Source organism: Arachis hypogaea, chromosome 5 (genome assembly GCF_003086295.3).
Source record: "Arachis hypogaea cultivar Tifrunner chromosome 5, arahy.Tifrunner.gnm2.J5K5, whole genome shotgun sequence".
NCBI lineage: Eukaryota > Viridiplantae > Streptophyta > Magnoliopsida > Fabales > Fabaceae > Arachis > Arachis hypogaea.
In genome coordinates this window covers 83,068,697-83,094,217 of record NC_092040.1, presented here as the reverse complement: position 1 = coordinate 83,094,217, position 25,521 = coordinate 83,068,697, and the positions used below count along the sequence as shown (strand labels likewise).

General features: G+C 39.6%; 1 long non-coding RNA gene and 1 other non-coding gene across 12 annotated transcripts; both read left to right on the top strand.

Moving 5' to 3' along the window:
* The first annotated feature begins 5,868 nt into the window (after nt 1–5,868).
* On the top strand, nt 5,869–10,743 carry LOC112801686 (uncharacterized). Of its 11 annotated transcripts, XR_003202049.3 has the most exons (8): nt 5,878–6,269; nt 7,864–7,958; nt 8,483–8,584; nt 8,674–8,760; nt 8,923–9,011; nt 9,704–9,788; nt 10,043–10,129; nt 10,541–10,743. It is a non-coding gene; the product is annotated as an uncharacterized lncRNA (long non-coding RNA). The 11 variants fall into 11 exon arrangements; XR_011882169.1 differs by adding an exon at nt 7,589–7,676 and having other exon boundaries at nt 5,869–6,269; nt 8,483–8,760; nt 9,704–10,129; XR_011882168.1 differs by having other exon boundaries at nt 5,875–6,269; nt 8,483–8,760.
* Nucleotides 10,744–13,282: 2,539 nt separating this feature from the next.
* LOC112804980 (small nucleolar RNA R71) lies at nt 13,283–13,390 on the top strand. Its single transcript, XR_003203596.1, has one exon. It is a non-coding gene; the product is annotated as a small nucleolar RNA R71 (small nucleolar RNA).
* Nucleotides 13,391–25,521: the final 12,131 nt, after the last annotated feature.

Below are 25,521 nucleotides of genomic sequence, written 5' to 3'. Positions count from 1 at the left end.
GATTGTCAATGTGCTTGTTATCCCTAAATTTTCTGCATTCATCCTAATTAAGCAAATGACCGTCATACCCCTAACCTTTGAATTAGTCTTCTAACTTCTAACTAGTTTATCTTACTAATTTCTCTTTTTAGTGTTCAACTAACGCCTTAACCATTCTTTTTGGGCATGATGCTTATTGAGCTTAATAAACAAGCACTGTGCATATATTACTTGAATTCTTGGTTTGCAGCTTTCATTAAATTCTAATTCTTGTTGCTTGCGTCCCAAGTTTTCATTCTTTTGACCCCACTTCATGAATATGTCCTTCCTTGCTTTCTTTCCTCTACTTGGCTAAGTGTTTATATCATGTTATATCTATTTTCAGGATGTCACATAGAGGGAAAGCGAAGGTCACCTCTAGAAAGAGGAAGACACCTCAAGCCCCTACTCTTTCTCCTTATGCCAACCATGCCAAAAACCCACTCAATGAAGTGGATAAGGAGAACCAGCAGCTTCCGCCCACTAAACAGCCAAGTTTCCTAACTTGTACTATGAACTGCGCTTCCCAACCTATCGAAAGAAGAATTTGAACATTGAGAAGAAATTGGCCCTTCCCAATGACCTGAGGCGCCCCATGGAGGCCCGTATTCAAGGATTGGGCTTAGGCTTTATTGATAGGGATTTGGGAAGGATAAACACTTCATGGGTCAAGGAATTTTACTGCAACTTCTTTAGAGTGACTCTTGACTCAGTCTACTTGCAGGGCAGGCAGATCTTACTTACTAAGGCTGCTATTGAGGATGCATTACGTTGCCTACCAAAAATTGGTACCACAGATGCTTATGAGCAGTTGGAGGTGGCAATGCATTGTATGACCTTTGATTATGATGCTTTGAGGGAGGTAATTGCCACACCGGATGCACCTTGGGTGATGAATTCTAACAACAAGAAGCCCAAAGAGATGCTGTTTGCTCACTTATTGAGGAAGGCTAGGACTTGGCAACAGATTTTTGCCATCTATGTCATGCCTACTACCCATTGTTCTGAGATCCCGATGGACATGCTCATCCTGATCGGCTGTGTTTTGGAGGGGAAGGAGGTCTACTTCCCCAGGTTAATTAGGAGGTACATGTGGCGAGCACATATCTGTGGCCTACTTCCATTTCCCACATTGGTCACTAGGATGATTGAGTTAGCCGGTGCCCTTTTGAGGGACGATGACGTGACACCACCACCCTTAGACGACGACGACAAGGAGGATGTTATTCTGTGGGGTACGTGGGTGCACGAGAAGCTTCCTTCCTGGCGTGCATCTAGAGCTCGAGCTAGAGTAGTGGTGCACAAAATTGTGATACACAATGGCGCCAACAACTTGTACGCACAATTGTAATCTCAACTCTTTTTCACAACTTCGCACAACTAACCAGCAAGTGCACTAGGTCGTCCAAGTAATAAACCTTACGTGAGTAAGGGTTGATCCCACGGAGATTGTCGGCTTGAAGCAAGCTATGGTCACCTTGTAAATCTCAGTCAGGCGGATTCAAATGGATATGGAGTTTTAATAATTAAAAGATAAATAAACATTAAATAAAGGTAGAGATACTTATGTAAATCATTGGTGGGAATTTCAGATAAGTGTATGGAGATGCTTTGCTCCTCTTGAATCTCTGCTTTCCTACTGCCTTCATCCAATCCTTCTTACTCCCTTCTCTGGCAAGCTGTATGTTGGGTTTCACCGGCGTTAATGGCTACCTCCTATCCTCTCAGTGAAAATGGTCCAACTATGGGTTACGTAGGGCTAATCATCTGTCGGTTCTCGATCATGTAGGAATAGGATTTACTATCCTTTTGCGTCTATCACCACACCATACAGTCGCGAGTTTGAAGCTCATCACAGTCATCCCATCCCGGATCCTACTCAGAATACCACAGACAAGGTTTATACTTTCTAGATCTCAAGAATGCTGCCAATAGATTCTAGCTTATACCACGAAGACTCTGATCTCACGGAATGGAAGGCTCAGTTTTCAGGCGAGGCAACCATGTGTCGTGGACCAGGAATCCAAGAGATACATGCTCAATCTAAGGTAGAATAGAAGTGGTTGTCAGGCACGCATTCATAGGTGAGAATGATGATGAATATCACGGATCATCACATTCATAAGGTTGAAGTACGAGTGAGTATCTTCGAATTAGAATAAGCTGAATTGAATAGAAAATAGTAGTAATTGCATTAATACTCGAGGAACAGCAGAGCTCCATACCTTAATCTATGGTGTGTAGAAACTCCACCGTGAAAATACATAAGTGGTCTGGAGGTCCAGGCATGGCCGAATGGCCAGCCTCCCCATGTATGAAAGTATGATATCTAGAATGTCTCTATGATCCGAAGATGAAAATACAATAGTAAAAGGTCCTATTTATAATGAAACTAGCTACTAGGGTTTACAGAAATAAGTAAATGATGCAAAAATCCACTTCCGGGCCCACTTGATGTGTGCTTGGGATGAGCATTGAGCTTTACACGTGTAGAGGTCTTCCTTGGAGTTAAACGCCAGCTTTGGTGCCAGTTTGGGCGTTTAACTCCAACTTCTATGCCAGTTCTGGCATTTTGACACCCGAAAAGGGCAGAGAGATGACGTTTTGACACCATTTTACGTCGTCAAAACTCGTGCAAAGTATGAACTATATATATTGCTGGAAAGCCCTGAATGTTTACTTTCCAACACAATTGAGAGCGCACCATTTAGAGTTCTGTAGCTCCAGAAAATCCACTTCGAGTGCAAGGAGGTTAGAATCCAACAGCATCTGCAGTCCTTTGTCAGCCTCTAAATCAAATTTTTGCTCAGGTCCCTCAATTTCAACCAGAAAATACCTGAAATCACAGAAAAACACACAAACTCATAGTAAAGTCCAGAAATGTGAATTTTGCTTAAAAACTAATAAAAATATACTAAAAACTAACTAAATCATATTAAAAGCTATATAAAAACAGTGCCAAAAAGCGTATAAATTATTCGCTCATCACAACACCAAACTTAAATTGTTGCTTGTCCCCAAGCAACTGAAAACAAAATAGGATAAAAAGAAGAGAATATACAATGAATCCCACAGTATCAATGAAACTTTGTCCTAATTAGATGAGCGGTGCTTGTAGCTTTTTGCTTCTAAACAGTTTTGGCATCTCACTTTCTACTTTGAAATTCAGAATGATTGGCATCTTATAGGAACTCAGAATTTTAGATAGTGTTATTGATTCTCCTAGTTTAGTACGTTGGTTCTTGAACACAGCTACTTTATGTGTCTTGGCTATGACCCTAAGCACTTTGTTTTCCAGTATTACCACCGGATACATAAATGTTACAGACACGTAACTGGGTGAACCTTTTCAGATTGTGACTCAGCTTTGCCAAAGTCCCCAGTTAGAGGTGTCCAGAGTTCTTAAGCACACTCTTTTGCTTTGGATCACGACTTTAACCACTCAGTCTCTAGCTTTTCACTTGGACCTTCATGACACAAGCACATGGTTAGGGACAGCTTGATTTAGCCGCTTAGGCCTGGATTTTATTTCCTTGGACACTCCTATCCATTAATGCTCAAAGCCTTGGATCCTTTTTACCCTTGCCTTTTGGTTTTAAGGGCTATTGGCTTTTTCTGCTTGCTTTTTCTCTTTTTCTTTCTCTCTTTTTTTTGCCATTTTTTTTCAATTTTTTCTCTTTTCTCTTTTTTTTCGCAAGCTTTCTCATTCACTGCTTTTTCTTGCTTCAAGAATCAATTTCATGATTTTTTTTAGATTATCAATAACATTTCTCTTTGTTCATCATTCTTTCAAGAGCCAACAACTTTAACATTCATAAACAACAAGATAAAAAAATGCACTGTTCAAGCATTCATTCAGAGTACAAAAAGTTTTGTCACCACATCAAAATAATTAAACTAATTTCAAGATAAAATTTGAAATCCAAGTACTTCTTGTTCTTTTGTAATTAAACACATTTTTCATGTAAGAGAGGTGAAGGATTCATGGAGTTATTCATATCTTTAAGACATAGACACAAGACACTAATGATCATGTAGTGAAGACACAAACATAGATAGAACATACAGCATAAAGCCGAAAACAGAAAAATAAATAGACAAGGAGATTAAGAAATGGGTCCACCTTAGTGAGGGTGGCGTCTTCCTCCTCTTGAAGAACCAATGGTGCTCTTGAGCTCCTTTATGTCTCTTCCTTGCCTTTGTTGCTCCTCCCTCACAGCTCTTTGATCTTCTTTAATCTCATGGAGAATGATGGAGTGCTCTTGGTGTTCCACCCTTAATTGGTCCATGTTGCAACTCAAGCTTTCCAAAGAAGTGTTGAGTTGCTCCCAATAATTGTGTGGAGAAAATTGCATCCCTTGAGGTATCTCAGGGATTTCTTGATGAGGGACTTCCTCATGCTTTTGTTGAGTGCCATGGATGAGCTCTCTAGTTTGCTCCATCCTCTTCTTAGTGATGGGCTTGTCCTCTTCAATGAGGATGTCTCCCTCTATGACAATCCCAGCTGAATAGCCAAGGTGACATATGAGATTAGGAAAGGCTAATCTTATCAAAGGTGAGGACTTGTCAGCCACCTTGTAGAGTTCTAGAGGTATGATTTCATAAACTTCTACTTCCTCTCCAATTGTTGAATGGGGTTGGCAAGAACTTCCCAACCTCTTCTTTGGATCTCTTGTCGGATCTTCGGATATTCGCCCTTTTTGAGCCTAAAAGGGACCTCAGGGATCACCTTCTTCTTGGCCACAACTTCATAGAAGTGATCTTGATGGACCTTTGAGATAAATCTCTCTATCTCCCATGACTCAAAGGTGGAGGCAGTTGCCTTCCCTTTCCTCTTTCTATAGGTTTCTCTGGCCTTAGGTTCCATAAGTAGTTATGGAAAAACAAAAAGCAATGCTTTTACCACACCAAACTTAAAATATTTGCTCGTCCCCGAGCAAAAGAAGAAAGAGAGATGTAGAAGCAGAAGAAAATGGAGGAGATGGAGGGTGTATAGGGTTCGGCCAAGAGGGGAACAAGGTGTTTGTGATGTGTGAAAACGAAGGGGTGTAGGGGGGTACTTATAGGGAGAGTGGCCGAATGGTTTGGATGGGTTTGGGAGGGAAATGGTTTTAAATTTTGAAGGTGGGTGGGGTTTTTGGGGAAGAGTTAAGGAGGTGATTGGTGAAGGGTATTTGGGGAAGAGATATGGAGTTGATTGGTGAAGGGTATTTGGGGAAGAGTGTTGTAGAAAGGTGTGAAGAGGAGAAAGAGTGAGTTGAGGTTGGTGGGGATCATGTGGGATGCACAGATCCTGAGGGGTCAAAGAATTCTCTTCCCTGCTTCAATTGGGCATTCAAAATGCCTTAGAGTGCAATTCTGGCGTTTAAACACCAGTTTGTTGCCCTGTTCTGGCGTTTAAACGCCAACTTTCCTTCTTGTTCTAGCATCTAAACACCAGTTTATTGCCCTGTTTTGGCGTTTAAATGCCAGTCTGGTGCCCTATTCTAGCGTTTTGACGCCCAGAAAGGTGCCAGATTGGGCGTTTAAACGCCCATTTTACTACCACTACAACATTTTTAAGCTATTGCAACATATGCTATAAACAACACTTAAAAAATATTATTTATAATAGTCAAAAACAACACTTAAAATTTATTGCAAAAAAATAAGACTATTACAACTCTTTATTAATAAGTGTTCTCTTTGATCAATTTAAAGAATATATAAAAAACGTTGCTTTAGTGAATTAAAAAAATAATATTTATAATATTCATATATTACACTTTATAAGAGTTGCCTTTAAAGATATATAATACACTTGTGGTGGTAAACGTTGCTTAAATATTTTTCATCATATTTTAATTCCCTCCAAATATTTTAATAGAATTTACTTTCCCTCCTAAACCAAAAACAAGAAAAGAAAACATGAGCAATAATTAATTCATCACCTTCCTTACTAACATGTCAAGTACACTCAATTCATACCATTTTAGAATCAAAATCCTAACCCCAACCCTAGCTCAATTTCCCCAATTTCATGATATTGACTCGCGTTATGCGTTCCTCTCTCTCGCCGTTGTGGTGTTCTTCACTGCTCTGCTCGCGTCGTGTTATGCTTGCATCGCATTCTGCTCTGCTCGTGTCATGTGCTTCTTCTCGCATCGTGTTCTGCTCTGCTCCGCCATGTTTGATCTTCAGCTCGCGTCATTCTGAAACATTCACTTTGCTCCGCCGTGGTGTCGTTCACATCTTCCTCTCAAATTTTTCAGGTATGACAAAAATTTCTCTCAAATTTTACTTACTAGTGGTTAATTTGGTTGAATTGTTGAAATAACAAAACTACTCCAACCACTTTGAATTTTGATTGATGTGAGATTTACTCTTGTCATTGCTTGCAATTTACTCTTCTCTATTCGATTTCCTCGTCATTTCCTGTGTTCCTCATTGCTGGCGTCGCTGTTGGCGTCTCCGTCGTGTTCGTCGCTGCTTGCCTCGCCTCGCCGTTGGGTTCGTCCCTCGTCGCGTCACTATCTATTCATTGCCTACTGCTTAATTAATTCTGGTCTTGTAAAATCGCTACAATATTTCATTGTTATGATATATTTATCTGTTGCTGCTTTAATCACTGAATGATGGCAATTTTAGGGATTGGAATTTAATTATTGTTGGTGGAATCTCAATTTAGGAATTTAACAGTGGATTCATTGTTATTGTAGATGTTGGAGTTGGTTGGGAATTTCTTCAGTTCAATTGAGTTAGCGCTAAGTTTTTCGCCATGCTTCCAATTACGTTCACTTCTTTTTTCTGCTTCTCTCTTTGCAAATTAGGTTTGCTTTCATAGCTACAATATTTGGGAAATTCTTGGAAGCTTTGTCTTGGCTACAGCTACCTCAAGTGCTTAAACATTTGATGGTTTTTGTGTACAATAGCTATTTCAATGATTTTATATTGTAAAGTTGTAAACAATGGTTTGGCTGCTTGATGGATTTTGTGTGCAATAGCTATTTCAATGAAAAATTTGTTTTACTACTTTAACTTATAAAAAATAATTTAACTTCAATCTGAAGGCTGCTCAATGTGATCACTAATCAGTTTGAAATTTACATATATGATGTTGTTTAGTATTTTGTAATCTATATATTATTTGATTAGCTGAGTAGTTGTAAGGTCAAGTCTTGTTCTGTTTCCTTTTTTAGCTAAATTGTGTCTCCCATTTAAATATAAGGTATTGGTACAAATCAGAATGTTCCGTGCCTGCATTTGTTTTTTGCTCTTCCTGAGATTGCACATGCATAGATAGACTCCTTTAATTTAAGCCATTAGTAATTATAATTATTTAATTTAAAACATTAATTTGTGGGCATGTGATTCATCTACTACTAAATAATATGTAAGGACAGATTGGGACGAAAAGTAAGCCATGTATGTTAATGGAAATTAATCTAAAAATGGTTCATAAAGCTAAGCTACACATTGCACATGTGCCTCCACAACTTTGATGAACTATACACAATACAGACATGCATTGCATAACTTTGTATTTATGTTCATTATATATCATATGTGTGTTTGTGCCTTATTGATTTAGGTTAAGGGGAGAAGTCCATTTGAATTAAGTGTAATTAAAATACCTGGGTACCTCATCACTGCATTGTAATCTCCCCATTTAGTTAGAGGTCAGTATTTATTTAGATATAAAAGCACATGCATTTCTATGTTTAAATTTTCATATAGAAATCAGTGTTTTTGTCTTCGCTAGTTGCTACTTAGTAATAAATTTCATTGTTTTTCATGGTATCTCCAAGTATTAGTCATTTCAATTAATTGGATATCCTTTTGACATTAGAATTTTACTGCATGCAGATCTATAATTTGGACAGCACAGGCTTTGCAATTCTCTTGCAGTTTCATTTAAGCTCTATGATTTGGACAGCACAGGCTTTATAGAATGCTAAGAGGTAGCTATTCTTTTTATTTGATGCTTCAGGATGTAAGTAACTTATTTTTTTATGGAGAAAGAGATGGATAGATTCAGCAAAGTTCAAGAGAGTTTCTTGCCAAGTTCTTCAACTCTCAGTATACTTGAATTCATGTTAGTGATCAAAACATAAATGTGGAGCCAATTGAATGGTTGCAATTGTGAAAAATATGATGCTTTAGTGATTTTTTATTTGAATTTTGGCAGATTGTTGATATTAGCAAAACCCTGTCGTTGTTCATAGAGCTTCAAACTTTAGGTGGCAGCTTCTGTGATTTGGTTTAATGGAGGTTCCAATTTACAGGAATACCAAGGATTTAGAATTGGAAATAATGGGAACTTACAAGGAGTAGGCCTCTTCATAATTTTTTAAATTGATTAGGAATATGCCCCATTACTTAATTGCTGCTAGTGGCTTTACTAAATTATATTATTTAAGTAAAATCACCAAAATTAATTCATTCATTCATTAATATAAGATAATTTTGATGATAATTGTGATAGGTGCTATTGATTGATTCTTTGGACACTTTGGCTCTACTCGGTGACTGTGACCGCTTTGCCGCTTCCGTTGAATGGATTGGTAAAAATATTCGCTTTGATATTGTGAGTGAATGGCTAAGCAGCTGAATTTCAAGTTTCTGTACTCAATTTGGAGTTAAGGATGAATTTAATTACTTTTTGGTCAGTTACAGAACAAAACTGTTTCTTTGTTTGAGACGACAATCAGAGTTCTTGGAGGATTGCTTTCGGCTCATCTTATAGCCAATGATTACGCTACGGTATCTGTTATATACATTATTATATACCTGCATTTTTGTATTTTGATAATAGTCTAGTGATTCTAATATTTGAGCACAGGTGAAAATAAAGTTATCCATTAATCATTATGTTTCAATTGGACATAGTTGAAAAACTGTTGATTCAAATGTGTTGGTTTACAGGGATGCGATGATTGGTGCCATTCCAAGCTATGAGGAGCCGTATATTAAAGTTCCAAGGGTCTTAAGTATGGACTAAAAACTTTGTAAAGGTACTTGATTTGATACAAGGAAACAAGACTATGGTTTTGTACTCTGCATTTCTTGTTTCTTTTTATTGAAAAATGATCTAGCTCTTAATCTATATAACATTCATTTTTGTCATCATGAGTTTGTGTCCTGCCATTAGTCTCATTCTTATAAAACAATCATCTGTGTCCTTCATTCACAGCTGGTGATCACCACTTTAGTTTTCAGAAGACAAGAGTTATAGCAGTTGATGCTAAAACTACCCAAGACACTAAACTATGTTTTTTTGGAGCATTGGTTTTTTTTCAATAAGTTGAAGGTTTTGTTTTCAATTTCCTAATCTCCAAAAAGAAAGAAACATTCTAGATATTTCCTATGTGCCAATATATACTACTGATTATGAATATGAATAGTTGATACTACGTCCAATGCATTAATCCATTAATCCATGCCTCGGCTCAGGGAATCTTAATAGGGACCTTAGCAAACCATTTATTGATAAGTGAGTATTTGATCCAGCCCGTATATATACATTTTTATATATTATGTATTATTGTGAATAGTTTAGAATTATTTTTCTATTTAATTATGTTTTTGAGGTACTTAATTATATTTGAAATTTTATTGATTAGTTTAATTTAATTTATTTATACGCATGAGTGTCAATTTTTCATGCTTTTGATTGTTTCTTAATGCTCTTCAAATTTATGTGCAGTTCATTGAAGGTGGAGCAGAGGCTGAAATAAACTCAAAGTGAAGTTGACTCGGTGAAAGACCTGAATGAATCAATCCCTCTTCATGTATATAAAAAGGATAATTTTGACATAATAGATGGTGAAAAGTAGATATGTGTGAACTTCTCAGTATGCTAACTATATTTTGGAAATTAAATTTGAATAATGAATACATCTAATATTTAGTACAGAGACAGTCGAATAGCTTTCCTGTGTTTTTCCTTCTCATCTCTGTTGTTCATTTCTGTGTTTTTTAATGTTGATATATGATTGTTGCTTTATTCGTACAAAGTGACACCATACTTTGGTTAAATAACCAGGATGAAGAACATGAAAACAAAGGAAAAGATGAGAGCTGTGAAGCTGCTGAAAGCGGTGCATCTGAAAGGGAAGATGCAACTGACGAGGTAATGGTTAGCTTCTGGTTCTTTTTTCTTCTGCAAAAAAACCTTGAATATACCGAGTTATTATGAAGTTTAAATTTGTAATATATCTCTTTGTTAGTTAGCTCTATATTTATATAGAAGTTAGTTTAGTTAGTGGCAAGAATAGAAGATTGAGATCTCTCTTTACATATAGCAGAATCTTAAAGCTTCTTCTCTGTTTTTTATTCTCTCCTCACACATTAGCTCTGTTTTAATTTAGTAATTTATGTATTTGGTATTTAGTGATTTCGTGTCTTGCATGAATAAAATCTGAGGCAAGCTATTTATTACTTTTATATCTATGTATTTAATATCATAAAAAAATTTCTATTATTATAATTTTTTAGTTTTAATGATAAGTTACTTATTTTTTTTGTTGTGTATTATTTGCAGATTTAGCATATGGGACAAGTCAAGTATGGATATAAAATATGCAAGTAGATTGACATTTTTTTTACAAATATTAATTACTATTTTGTTATAACAATTATTGTTAGATAAGAATTTTATTATTTTGTTGAGAATTCTTGATGAACATGTATTTAAAATACTAATTGAACCTTTTAATATCTATTTTAATTTTTACTTTATTATTAGTTATTTTGTCTCTTTTATAAATTTTTTCTGTTGTGCACAAATTTATTTATTAATTAAAATAATTACATATGTATGAACAAAAAATTTTATTGTAAATTTTATATTTTGTATTTCTATTACAAAAGTAACTTTTATTTTTATAAAAAAGGCAACCCTTTTATTAGTCGCATATTTTGAATATTAGACAACACTTGTATTGTTGCATATCCAAAAGAAAAGACAATACTTGTATAGATTGCATATACTAAAGAAAAGACAATACTTTAAAGGGTTGCATATTCAAAACTAATAGGCAACATTTTAAAGTATTGCAAATTCAAACTTATAAGCAACACATAAAAGGGTTGAATTTTATTGCAAATAGGCAATATTTTTTAGTAGTGGTCAAAATATGAGAAAAGACAACATTGCAAAAGTGTTGTCTCAAAGACACCTTTGAAGTGTTGTTGTTTTTTAACCAAAGACAATACTTATCAAATGTTGCTTTTGTTGCTCTCAAAAGCAACGCTTTTGAAACCAAAAAGTGTTGCTTTGATCTAAGGCAACGGCTGCATATGCAACGCCGCCCAAAAACGTTGCCTTAAGTCCAAAAGTGTTGCCATAGAGCAAAAGCAACTTTTTGTCAACCTTTAAGCAACACGTTTTAAATGTTGTCTTAACCTGAAAATGTTGTAGTGTACCCTTATTGGCGTTTAAATGCTAGTAAGTCCTTCCTCCAGGGTGTGCTATTTTCAATGTTGTTTTTGATTTTTTTCTTTATTTTTGTAATTGTCTTTGTGACTTCACATGATCATCAACCTAAAAGAAAACAAAATAATATAGATAAAATTAAAATAAAATTGGGTTTCCTCCCAATAAGCGCTTCTTTATTATCAATAGCTTGACAGTGAGCTCTCATGGAGCCTAACGGATGATCAGAGTAAAGTTGAGATCTCTCAACACCAAACTTAGAGTTTGGCTGTGGCCTTCCAACACCAAACTTAGAGTTTGAATGTGGGGGCTCTGTTTGACTCTGTATTGGGAGAAGCTCTTCATGCTTACTCTCCATGGTTACAGATGGAGAACCTTGAGTCTTTACTACAAGGCGTTCTTCATTCACATGAAGGATCAACTCTCCTCTGTCAACATCAATTACAGCTCTTGCTGTGGCTAGGAAGGGTCTTCCAAGGATGATGGATTCATCCTCATCCCTCATAGTGTCTAGGATTATGAAATCAGCAGGGAAGTAAAGGCCTTCAACCTTCACTAGCACGTCTTCTACTAGTCCATAAGCCTTTTTCACAGATTTTTCTACCATCTCCAATGAGAACTTGGCAACCTGTACTTCATAGATTCCCAATCTCTCCATCCCTGACCCCAGGTCACACAGAGCCTTTCCAAAGGTCACGGTGCCTATGATACAGGGTATTAAGAATTTACCAGGATCCTATTTCTTTTGAGGTAAATTTTGCTGAACCAATGTATTTAGTTCATTGGTGAGCAAGGGAGGCTCTTCCTCCCAAGTTTCATTACCGAACAGCTTGGCATTCAGCTTCATGATTGCTCCTAAATATTGGGCAACTTGCCCTTCAACAATGTCTTCATCCTCTTCAGAAGATGATTAGTCATTAGAGCTCATGAATGGTAAAAGGAGGTCCAAGGGAATTTCTATGGTCTCTGTATGAGCCTCAGATTCCTTTGGTTCCTCATTAGGGTATTCCTTACTGACCACTGGACGTTCCCAGAGGTCTTCCTCATTGGGATTCATGTCCTCCTCCTCCTCTAAGGTTTCAGCCATATTGATTATATCAATGGCCTTGCACTCTCCTTTGGGATTCTCTTCTGTATTACTTGGGAGAGTGCTAGGAGGGGTTTCAGTAACCCTTTTACTTAGCTGGCCCACTTGTGCCTCCAAATTTCTAATGGATGATCTTGTTTCAGTCATGAAACTAAGAGTGGCCTTAGATAGATCAGAGACTATATTTGCTAGGCTAGAAGGATTCTGCTCAGAATGCTCTGTCTGTTGCTGAGATGATGATGGGAAAGGTTTGCTATTGCTAAACCTGTTTCTTCCACCATTGTTATTATTGAAGCCTTGCTTCTGTTGATCCTTCCATGAAAATTTGGATGATTTTTCCATGAAGTATTATAGGTGTTGCCAAAGGCTTCACCCATGTAATTCACCTATGCCATTGCAGGGTTCTCGGGATCATAAGCTTCTTCTTCAGAAGAGGCTTCTTTAGTACCGTTGGATGCATTTTGCAATCCATTCAAACTCTGAGAGATCATATTGACTTGTTGGGTCAATATTTTATTCTGAGCCAGTATGGCATTCAGAGCATCAATTTTAAGAACTCATCTCTTCTGGGACGTCCCATAACTCACAGAATTTCTCTCAGAGGTGTACATGAACTGGTTATTTGCAACCATTTCAATAAGTTCCTAAGCTTCTGTAGGTGTTTTCTTTAGGTGAATGGATCCACCTGCAGAGTGGTCCAGTGATATCTTGGAAAATTCAGACAGACCATCATAGAATATATCTAATGTGGTCCATTCTGAAAGCATGTCAGAAGGACACTTTTTGGTCAGTTGCTTGTATCTTTCCCAAGCTTCATAGAGGGACTCACCATCTTTTTGTCTGAAGGTATGAACATCCACTCTAAGCTTGCTCATCTTTTGAGGAGGAAAGAACTTGGCTAAGAAAGTCGTGACCAGCTTATCCCAAGAGTCCAGGCTATCTCTAGGTTGTGAGTCCAACCATGTTCTAGCTCTGTCTCTTATAGCAAAAGGGAAAAGCATAAGCTTGTAGACTTTAGGGTCAACTCCATTGGTCTTAACAGTATCACAGATCTGCAAGAACTCAGTTAAGAACTGATAAGGGTCTTCTGATGGAAGTCCATGAAACTTGTAGTTCTGTTGCAGTAGAGAAACTAATTGAGGCTTTAGCTCAAAATTGTTTGCTCCTATGGCAGGGATTGAGATGCATCTTCCATAGAAGTTAGAAGTTGGTGTAGTAAAATCACCAAGCATCTTCCTTGCATTGTTGTTTGGTTCGGCCATAATTGTTTCTTTTGCTCCTTCCTTTTCAAAAATTTCAGTGAGGTCATCTTCAAAGTTTTATGCTTTAGCTGCTCTTAGCTTCCTCTTCAGAGTCCTTTTAGGTTCAGGATCAGTTTCAACAAGTATGCCTTTATCTTTGTTCATGCTCATATGAAAGAGAAGAAAATAAAGAAAATATGGAATCCCCTATGTCACAGTATAGAGATTCCTTGAGATGTCAGAGGAAAACAAGAATAGAAGGATGAGGTAGGTGTTCATATCCTGGGTTGAGTTGTCCGACCCAGGATGGTCTACAGACAAAGCGACCGACCTCTTCAGGTCAGGACAATCCGACCTCTTCTCAAAGAGCTCGGTCAAGTCACGGGAAAGCCCAAACAAAGAGCCCAAATAGAGGAACACGCCCCAGATCCTAAAGACAGCCCAAGCCTACAAGAGAAGGGCGGTTCCCCTGAAGATAAGATGACCTCACTCAGAAGATAAGATAAGATAACTAACTTATCCTATCCAAAAAGGTCACTCCACACCATTATAAATACACTAGAGCACCCATGTATAACTCATACTTTGATTCTACTCAATACCTGCTTAATACCCTTGCTAACTTAAGCATCAGAGTCCCTTGCAGGTACCTCCCACCCTCTGGGGACGAAGGATCAGCACCATCACCAAGTCCAACAAGTCGGACACACCAGCTCCGGCCGCTATACACCTGCCGGACACGTCGGCTCCGACCAACACAGAAGATCTTGACCGAGATCGACCTACAGTTTCAGGTAACCCTCGGAATATTGGCACCATTGCCGGGGAACCTGGATGTCATCCCAACACCATGGTGGACAACCATGACAACGACCACGACTCAGGTTTGGAAGATAGGACGCCACACAAAAACACGGATCCTATACTTAAAGATACTCCGGAATCCAATGGAGACAAAAATTCATCAAATCCCGGGGCGATAGAAGCACTTCAAAATCGATTGAAGCAACTTGAGAAAGAAGCCCAACATTAACGCGAAAAAGAAGAGGACCTACGTCGGGAGATAAGGTGGCGCCGAGAATTAGAAGATAAGCTTATGAAACTCGAAGCCGATCTCAAAACTAAAGCTACACGACCCTCCACAGAGGATAGCTTTCAGAAAGATCAAGATCCATTCACCAGGGAAATTATGAAGACTAAAATCCCAAAAGATTTCAAACTTTCATATGACTCTATATGACGGCACCTCGGACCCCAACCACCATCTCAGCAACTTCAGGAGTAGAATGTACCTCACTGACGCCTCAGATGCAGTTCGCTGCAAAGCCTTTCCAACAACTCTTACCAAGACAGCCATTAAATGGTTCGACAACCTACCTCCAAAATCCATCTCGAGTTTCGACGACCTGGCCAAAAAGTTCCTGGCCCAATTTTCCATACAAAAGGACAAAGCTAAACACGCACCCAGCCTACTAGGGATCAAGCAAGGAGATCGGGAGAGTCTTCGCAACTACATGGAAAGATTCAACAAAACATGCATGGATATACAAAGTCTACCAACAGAAGCTGCCATCATGGGTCTCATAAATGGCCTACGAGAAGGACCATTTAGCCAATCTATATCAAAGAGGTACCCGACGTCCCTAGACGAAGTACAAGAACACGCGCAGAAGTACATCAACATGGAGGAGAATTCTCTGCTTGGGAAAGCCTCGAGGTTCGGTTCTGCCTATCGAGATAAAGATAAAGAATCCAGGAAAAAAGAAGATCACCCCGGAGAGAAAATCAAAAAATATCATAACTACACCCCTCTTAGGGTATCCCTGGTAGATATTTACAAAGAAGTGTGCCATACGGAAAAAATACCCCCAGCTCGGCCGCTTAAAGGTAAAAGGGGAGGAGGAAATCAGAACAATACTGTGAGTACCATCGAGTCCGAGGACATTCCACCAACGAATGCTTTAACTTGAAAAACGTCATAGAGAAATTAGTTTGGGAAGGAAAACTAGATCGGTTCCTAGCCAACCGGGACAAAGAACCAAGAAAAAGAAGAAGGGATGAAGATGTCGGATAATCTGAATGATCACCCTGCACACCTGAAAGACATATCCACGTGATACACGGTGGATTTGCTGGCGGAGGAATCTCTAAGTCATCCCGCAAGCGACACCTCAAAGAAGTGTATCATGTCGAAGGCAAGAAAGAGGTGCCAGACATCCCAGCAATCACGTTTACCAAAGAAGATGCATCTGAAATCATCTCAGGACACGACGACCCCATGGTCATCACAATCATATTGGCAAACGCCAACCTCCACCGCACATTAATTGACCAAGGAAGCTCTGCCGACATCTTATTCAAAACTGCCTTCGACAAACTCGGCTTAGAAGAAAAGGAGCTAAAAGCATATCCGAACAGCTTGTTCGGACTTGGGGATACCCCAGTACAGCCACTGGGATACGTATCGTTACATACAACCTTCGGAAAGGGGAACCAATCTAGAACACTTAAAATAGATTATATCGTGGTCGACGTAAGCTCAGCCTACAATGCCTTAATAGGTCAGACAACGTTAAATCAATTCGGAGCAATAGTTTCAACTCCACATCTATGTATGAAATTCCCAACTACAGAAGGGATAGCCACAATAAAAGCAGATCAAAAGATGGCGTGTCGCTGTTATAAAAGTCTAAATCTCCGAGGCGAAGGAAGAGAGTTCCACACTATCGAACTCGGCGGAGATCAGAGACGAGAAGAACTCCGCCCACGACCCGAGGGAGAAATAGAAAGAGTCCAGATCGGAGATACCTCAGACAAAACAACTAATATTGGCACGATCCTGAAAGGAGACGCAAAAGAATCGTTAATACGGTTTCTACGAGATAATGTTGATCTCTTCGCATTGAAAGCTGCCGACATGCCAGGCATAGATCCCGAACTAATGAGCCATAAGTTGGCAGTCTACCCGGGATCCCGGCCGGTACAACAAAGACGAAGAAAACTCGGGCCAGACCGGTCTCAAGCTGTAGAAGAACAAGTACAGGCACTACTAGAGGCAGGGTTCATAAGAGAAGTTAAATACCCGCTATGGCTTGCAAACGTCGTCTTGGTTAAAAAGTCAAATGGGAAGTGGCGAATGTGCACCGACTACACCGACCTCAACAAAGCCTGCCCAAAAGACCCTTATCCACTCCCAAGCATCGATGCTCTAGTCGATGCCTCATCAGGATATAAGTATCTCTCATTCATGGACGCATACTCGGGCTACAACCAGATTCCAATGTATCCACCGGATCAAGAAAAGACCTCGTTTCTTACACCAAAAACAAATTATTGTTATATCGTAATGCCTTTCGGCCTTAAGAATGCAGGAGCCACTTATCAAAGGCTAATGAATAAAGTATTTTCAGACCACATCGGAAAAATCATGGAGGTATATGTGGACGACATGTTGATAAAGACACAAAGTGAAGAAACATTACTAATCGACTTGGTTCAAATGTTCAACACCATACGGAAGCACGACATACGACTCAACCCGGCTAAATGCACCTTCGCAGTAGAGGCAGGAAAATTCCTGGGCTTCATGCTCACACAAAGAGGAATTGAGGCAAATCTAGATAAATGCCAGGCCATACTCAACATGAAAAGCCCGACCTACGTCAAGGAAGTCCAACAACTCAATGGGAGACTGGCGGCCTTGTCCAGATTCCTAGAAGGGTCAGCAATAAGATCCCTCCCCTTCTACGCTACCTTAAGGAAGGGAAAAAACTTCGAGTGGACAACGGAATGTGAACAAGCCTTCCGAGACTTTAAAGAATTCCTGGGACAGCCCCCATTCTATATCGATCACGAAAGGGGGAACCACTCATACTATACCTCGCTGTAGGAAGTCGGGCAATAGCCTCAGCACTAATTAGAGAAGATAAAGGGGGACAACAACCCGTCTACTTCATTAGTAAAGCACTACAGGGGTCAGAGCTGAACTACCAGAAAATAGAGAAGTTTGCCTACGCTTTTATACTCACATCCCGATGACTTCGCCCATACTTCCAAGCGCACACCATCAAAATTCGGACCAACCAGCCCATAAAAGGAATACTGCAGAAAACAGATTTAGCAGGAAGAATCCTACAGTGGGCAATCGAGTTGTCTGAGTTCGACCTCCAATACGAGGCACGGACAGCCATCAAATCACAATACCTGGACGACTTCATTACAGAATTCACAGAACCACGGAAAACCCCATAGAGTGGAACATATACGTGGACGGTTCCTCAAATAAAGCCGGAAGGGGTGTAGGTTTGACAATCGAAAGCAACCAAGGAACCCAACTTGAGCTTTCCCTGAAATTTGGATTCCCGGCCTCAAATAACCAAGCAGAATACGAAGCGTTATTAGCTGGTTTGAAACTGGCTAGGGAAGTTGGAGCTCAGAAACTCAACATCTACAGTGACTCACAAGTTATTACCTCACAAATAACGGGAAGCTACCAAGCCAAAGATCCTACCATGAAAAAATATTTGGATAAAACCAAAGAACAGCTTGGACAACTTGGAGAATATAGGATCTGCCACATACCCCGCGAGCAAAATGCCTGAGCTGACGCGCTCTCAAAGCTAGCCAGCACCAAACCAGGGGGGAACAATAGAAGCCTCATCTAGGAAATACTACAGAACCCATCAATATTGTAAGAAGAAAAAATCCTAGCCATAACAGGTCGGGATCAAGGATCGATGACCCCCATAATTAACTACCTCAAAACAAAAGCGCTCCCCACAGATGAAAAGGAGGCAAAGAGGTTAAAAAGGGAGGCACAGTACTACACTATCATAAACAACATCCTATACAAAAAAGGGATCTCAACACCATTGTTAAAATGCGTCCCGACATCCAATACAAAGGAAGTCTTGGAAGAAGTACACAGCGGCATTTGTGGCAACCATCTCGGAGCACAAGCTCTCCCCAAAAAAGTACTCCGGGCAAGATTCTATTGGCCAACTCTACGAAAGGAAGCTACAGAATTTGTAAAGACATGTCTACCATGTCAAAAGCATGCCAACTTTCACATCGCCACGCCAGAAAAACTCATTAGCGTGACCTCACCCTGGCCATTTGCAAAATGGGGACTCGATCTTCTCGGACCCTTCCCACAGGGATCGGGACAAGTAAAATTCCTCATAGTAGGAGTAGAATATTTCACGAAATGGATCGAGGCAGAACCCCTAGCCAATGCTACTGCTCAAAGAAGCCGGAAATTCCTATATAGGAACATCGTTACAAGGTTTGGGGTCCCATACTCCATCACCATAGACAATGGCACCCAATTCATGGATGCAGGCTTCAGAAAGTTAGTGGCCGACTTGAATATAAAACACCAGTTCACCTCCGTTGAACATCCCCAAGCCAATGGAAAAGCCGAAGCGGCCAACAAAGTCATATTGGCCGGGTTGAAGCGTAGACTGCAAGAAGCAAAGGGGGCTTGGGCCGAGGAACTTCCATAAGTCCTATGGGCATATCGGAGGACCCCTCATTCCACCACGAACGAATCACCATTCCGACTAGCATACGGAGTGGAGGCAATGATTCCAATAAAGGTCGAAGAAGGATCTCCCCGAGTAGTCCACTACAATGAGCAAACAAATTTTCAACTCCAAAGAGAAGAGCTTGACCTACTTCCAGAAATCCAAGAAAGAGCTCGGATCAGAGAAGAGGCATTAAAGCGATGAATGGCTTCCAAGTATAATCAGAGGGTAGTGCCAAGAGATTTCGCAGAGAACGATCTCATCTTAATCCAAAATGATATTGGAACAACTCGACCTGGAGAAGGAAAGCTGGCAGCTAATTGGAAAGGACCCTACCAAGTCACAGAAGTACTTGGGAAGGGCTACTACAGACTGTCCGAACTCGAGGGACGAGAACTCCCCAGATCATGGCATACCTGTAACCTGAGAAGGTACTATAGTTAGATAAAAGTCTCATCACAAGACGCACTCTTTTTCCTGAAAAGGTTTTTTAATGAGGCGTCAAGATTGAGATTTAATCCGACTTAAGGGTATAAAAAACCCCCTCCTGTATATATTTGCACTTTCTTTAAAAATACATTTCAGATATTCTACAAATGCTCAAGACGCATTAATCTGAAGCATTCATCGTCTGATTATAAAGCAACAGATCGAACAAGAAGTGAAGAATAGATTCACTATACGATCTTGATAGGAATAATCGACCGACAAAGGTGAAAACATGATTCACCCAAAGTAATCCCTGAAAGATACCTACCAAAGGTCCAAAAAAGGATTACAAAAACAACTTAGAAGAGATCGACCTAACGAAGTCGGTTTCCTACAAAATAAGTTGTAAAAGTAATCCTTGAAAGAGACCTACCAAAGGTCCAAGAAAGAGGGTTACAAAAACAACTTAGAAGAGATCGACCTAACGAAGTCAGTTTCCTACAAAACAAGTTGTAAAAATAATCCCTGAAAGAGACCTACCAAAGGTCCAAGAAAGAGGATTACAAAAACAACTTAGAAGAGATCGACCTAACGAAGTCAGTCTCCTACAAAGATAAGTTATAAAAGTAATCCCTTAAAGAGACCTGGCAAAGGCCCAGAAAAGAGGATTACAAAAATAACTTAGAAGGGGACCAACATAAAAGAAATCGGTTATAAAGCGCTAAAATACAAAACAAAAGCAAGGAAACCGAAAAACAAGTCGGATCCCCCACAAGTCATGACCTCAAAAGGATCCAAGCTGCAAACAAAAAGCATAAAAGCGATCTAAAGAGGCCAAGCAACGAGATTCTGATAGACACCCTGCTAGAGCACAAGGGAAGGATAGTATGATAAAACTTCAAAGAGGCCACTGAAATCAACCTCAGAGAAACCATTTTGTTTTCAAAATAAAGCTGCTAACAACAGCAACTAGAGTATCAATAGTCAAATAAAAAATCATTCACAAATACAAGTTCAAAAGCCCACAAATCAGGCTATTTACACAAAATACTCAGAAAAAAGATTAGCTAAAGAGCAGGAGCCTTCCCGGCAGCATCAGTACGGGGAGAAGGAGGGCGAGTCTGAAGGGGCACAGCATCTACGGTTCCATCATCCCGGTTCAGAATCTGGCAATCCGGATCAGATGTAACGAGAGGAACAGAAGAGGTCGACACCTTAAGAGAAGGCACTGGGGGAGGGTCAGTCTCATCATCATCCTGGTCATTAGGAACAATCTTACCATCCCTTACGACATTGTCCAGGCTGATGAGAGTCAAGTCGGCATGAGGAGCAACAATCTGGAACTGCTCCATTAGGTTCTCGGAGGCGGCAGTTACGCTACCCACAAGGTGACCCTGAAGCTCACCATAATTTACCCGAGCAGTTTCCAAATCCTCCCGAAGACGCATCAATTCCCTATAAGCCAAGACATAACTATCCTTATGTTTCAGTGCCATGTCCTCGGCCAACTTCAAAGAAGCAACCAAGGCAATAGAACTGGCCTCCTCACCCTCCAGCTCCTTCTCCACCTTCGCCAAACTTCACCTCCAACTCCTCCTTCAGACCCTTGATTCGATCAAATTCTGACTTGGCCTTTTCCATGAAGGATTTTGTGGCATGAATCGGAATCCCCTGAACTGTTCGAAATATAGCCACACCCATATGAGCCATCTTCACACTACTTTTGGTGATAAAATCCAGATGCCGAAGAAGAGACACGTCAAAGCCCACCATAGGGGGCAATTTGCTGGTCAACAAACTCGATAGCATCAAAATCTGGGGCATCCAGGTTGAAAGGCTCAGATGTTTTTTGCTTCTCACTAGGAAGGGCACCAGAAGCTGTAGCAGAAGGTTGTGGAGGATCGACCAGACGAATCCGAGGAGTAGGAATTGCTTTCCTCGGCCCGAGAGAGCTAGGTACAGGAGGTTTGACTGGAACCTGAGAAGATCCCTCTCCGGCCGCCTTGGCCGAAATGTTTAAAGCAGCAGTTGCCTTCTTCGCCTTCTTATAGGCCTTCATAGAATCATTATTCTTCGACATCTCTGAAAAACACAAAATCAACCACAAAAGACAAGTTACAACATAGGAGAAGAAAAGCTCGGAAGCAAGTATAAAAATAAATCAGACAGTACCCAAAGCAACCCGAACCAAAGATGGATCACTAAAAAATCTCTTTGTATCTAGATGGGGAGGCTTCCCCCACAAATCTTCAAGAACAACTACAAAGGCCCGCTCAACCTCACTAAGCATTTCCCATGTATAACGTGGCACTCTTACATTCTTTTGCCACTCAAGAGGAAAAGCAGGCTCATCATTTTCATAAAAAAAAAGGGGCGGACCCCCTCAATAGCACGGACTCGAAAGAATTAGTTCTTAAAATCTTTAAACGACTCAGCATACATGGCAAAAACTTTATGCCCCTGGGCTGATCTGAAAGAAACCCAGGAAGCTTTCTTTTTGGAGGAACCTCCGGGGTTGGCCGAGACAAAAAGATAAAGGAAAAGAGTTTCAGAAGGTGTTATGTCCAACTCCTGGAAAAGAAGTTGAAAAATTTTGAAAAGAAGTTGGGACGGAGCAATGTTACAGGACCACAACAAATCAGTTTCAAAAGCAGTAAAAGGGAAAGTAACGTTTAATTGGCTGAAGAAGTATTCATAAGCATAAAAGAAGGGACGCTCTCCCTCAACAGAAGTCGGAAAGCAGACTCTCTCGTCAGAATCAGGAGCAACAAGCTCGTAATCCTCCTCACGGGCATTGTTACCACGAATCCTATGGCACTTCCTCAGTTCTGTACAAAACTCAGCATCCATAACTGAAACACACAACAAAACAAGGGAGTCCAGCCAATCGGACATCCCCTCGGGAACTCTAGAAGACATCTCTACAATGTTATTGCGAGAAGACATGAGGCCAACTAATCCTACAAGTAAGAAAAGAAGATGGGGTTACTATAAACATCTCGGACAAAGGGAGAAAACAACTCGGACAATACTTCTCAGGCGATGAAAGAAAGAAAAGGAAAACCCCCAAGACTCAAACCAAAGTCCTGGGGCATCCTTTGGAGGCAGTAACAAAGCAAGGTTTCCAGAAAAAATCTACAGCTTGCATCCCATCATTTCTCAAAAAGAATTCAAAATAGCAAACACTTTTCATCAAAAACATAGAAAACCATTACAGTCTACCAAGCAAGAAGCATTCCCAAACATCAGGCACGCCAAGCAAAGACCATTAAAGATGCAACCTTTTTTAAGAGCAGACAAAACCAAACTTCAAATAAACAAGGAAACAGATGCGGACAAGCAGTATCAAAAAAAGAAACAACAAAAAACATGCAAAGCCCTAAAGGCACTCAGCAAAAGCAAAAAGGATTATGCAGAAGACAGAAAAGCTCTCAGAAAGCACATTTCAGCAAATCTAGAGCGCAATGAATACAGAAAGATCCAAACTTTTTCAAAAAGAGGATCAAGATCAAAACCTCATCACAAAGCCAAAGTCAAAGAGAAGGCATGGACTAACTTGGAGACGGAAGAAGCTTCGAAAAAAATGCAAAAACGGAAGTTGCCCAGGAAACCACCAAGCGACGCCGCGAACGCCAGGAAGCAGAAATGCAAGCGAAAGACAGAGAGCGAAGAGAGAAGAGGAAAAAGTTGCGAAGAGGTTACAAGGAAAATAAAAGGAGAGAAACCATTTTCTGAGTTTTCAAAATCAGAAGTAAAGAGCCTAGGGGAAACAGGGCAATTAATGCTCAAGTTAAAGAAGGCATTAAACCCTCGCACGTTCCCAAAAAAGCGCCGATATAAAAGCGCGCGTCTTTTAGAGGAAACGTTCTACATTCAAAGCTGCTACAAAAGAGTCAACAAAATGCTTGAGTTTGGCTTCACCAAAGAAGGACCGAAGTCAAGGACTCGACCTCAAAAAAGAAGACCGAGCTCAAGCAGGGGCACTGTTCATATCCTGGTCGAGTTGTCCGACCCGGGATGGTCTACAAACAAAGCGACCGACCTCTTCAGGTCAGGACAATCCGACCTCTTCTCAAAGAGCTCGGTCAAGTCACGAGAAAGCCCAAACAAAGGGCCCAAATAGAGAAACACGCCCCAGATCCTAAAGGTAGCCCAAGCCTACAAGAGAAGGGCAGTTCCCCTGAAGATAAGATGACCTCACTCAGAAGATAAGATAAGATAAGATAACTAACTTATCCTATCCAAAAAGGTCACTCCACACCATTATAAATACACTGGAGCACCCAGGTATAACTCATACTCTGATTCTACTCAATACTTGCTTAATACCCTTGCTAACTTAAGCATCGGAGTCCCTTGCAGGTACCCCCACCCTCCGGGGACGAAGGATCAGCACCATCACCAAGTCCAACAAGTCGGACACACCAGCTCCAGTCGCTATACACCTGCCGGACACGTCGGCTCCGACCAACACAGAAGATCTCGACCGAGATCGACCTACAGTTTCAGGTAACCCTCGGAACAGTAGGTAAGGAAGAATTCGAGCACACAAAGAGAGATGGAGTTCGAATTGACAATGGAGGAGGAATGTTAGTGTTTAAATAGAAAGAGATAAGAGAGGGGGGAGAATTTTCGAAAATTAAAATTTAAAATAATTAGTTAGTTGAAAAAGATTTGAAAAATTAATTTTGAAAAGATAGGAAGTTTAGAAAATATTTTTGAAATCAAATTTTTGAAAAAGATATGATTTGAAAAAGATATGATTGAAATTTATTTTGAAAAAGATTTGAAAAGAAAATTAAAAAGATTTGATTTTCAAACTTAAAATTGATTACTTGACTAACAAGAAACTAAAAGATATGATTCTAGAATTTAAAGATTTTTGAAAATATGAGGAAAAGATTTTATTTTTGAAAAAGATATGTTTGAAAAGATATGATTCTGAAAAAGATATGATTGAAAATATTTGATTTGAAAAAGATTTGATTTTTGAAAAAGATATGTTTGAAAAGATATGATTTTGAAAAAGATATGTTTGAAAACAAAATTCCTCTCCTTGTGTCATCCTGACGTTAAACGCCCAGGAGCTGCATGTTTTGGGCATTTAATGCCCAATTGCTGCATAGTTTGGGCATTTAAACGCCCAGCCATGTACCCTGGCTGGCGTTTAAATGCCAGTTTTCCTTCTTCACTAGGCGTTTTGAACGCCCAATTTTTTCTCTGTAATTCCTCTGCTTTATGTTCTTGGATCTTTATTTTGCTAAATCCTTTATTCAAGAAGATATGTTTTCAATTTTGAAAAACAACAAAATGAGTCAAAACATATAATTCTTGGATCAAAACACAAGATATATGCAAGAACATTATGAACGTCAAGATGAACACCAAGAACAATCTTGAAGACCAAGATGAACATCAAGAACGCAGTTTTCTTAATGAAAGAAAACATGGAGGACACCAAACTTAGAACTTTCTCATGTTTAGGCCATATGAATGCAAGAATGCATATGTAGAACATCATGCAGTGCAAATCAATAAATCATGAAGATCAAGCAAGGAAATTCATCAAGAACGACTTGAAGATCATCAAGAACACAATGTATGTGTTTCGAAAATTGCAAGATAATTAAAATCATGCAATTGACACCAAACGTAAAATTTGGCCCTAGATTCAAACAAGAACCATGAAATATTTTTGAGTTTTTATGATTTTATGAATTTTTTGGATTTTTCAAAAATTATTTTGGAAAAACGAAAAAGAAGAAAAATTTTAAAAGATTTTTAAAAACTTTTTGAAAACAAAAT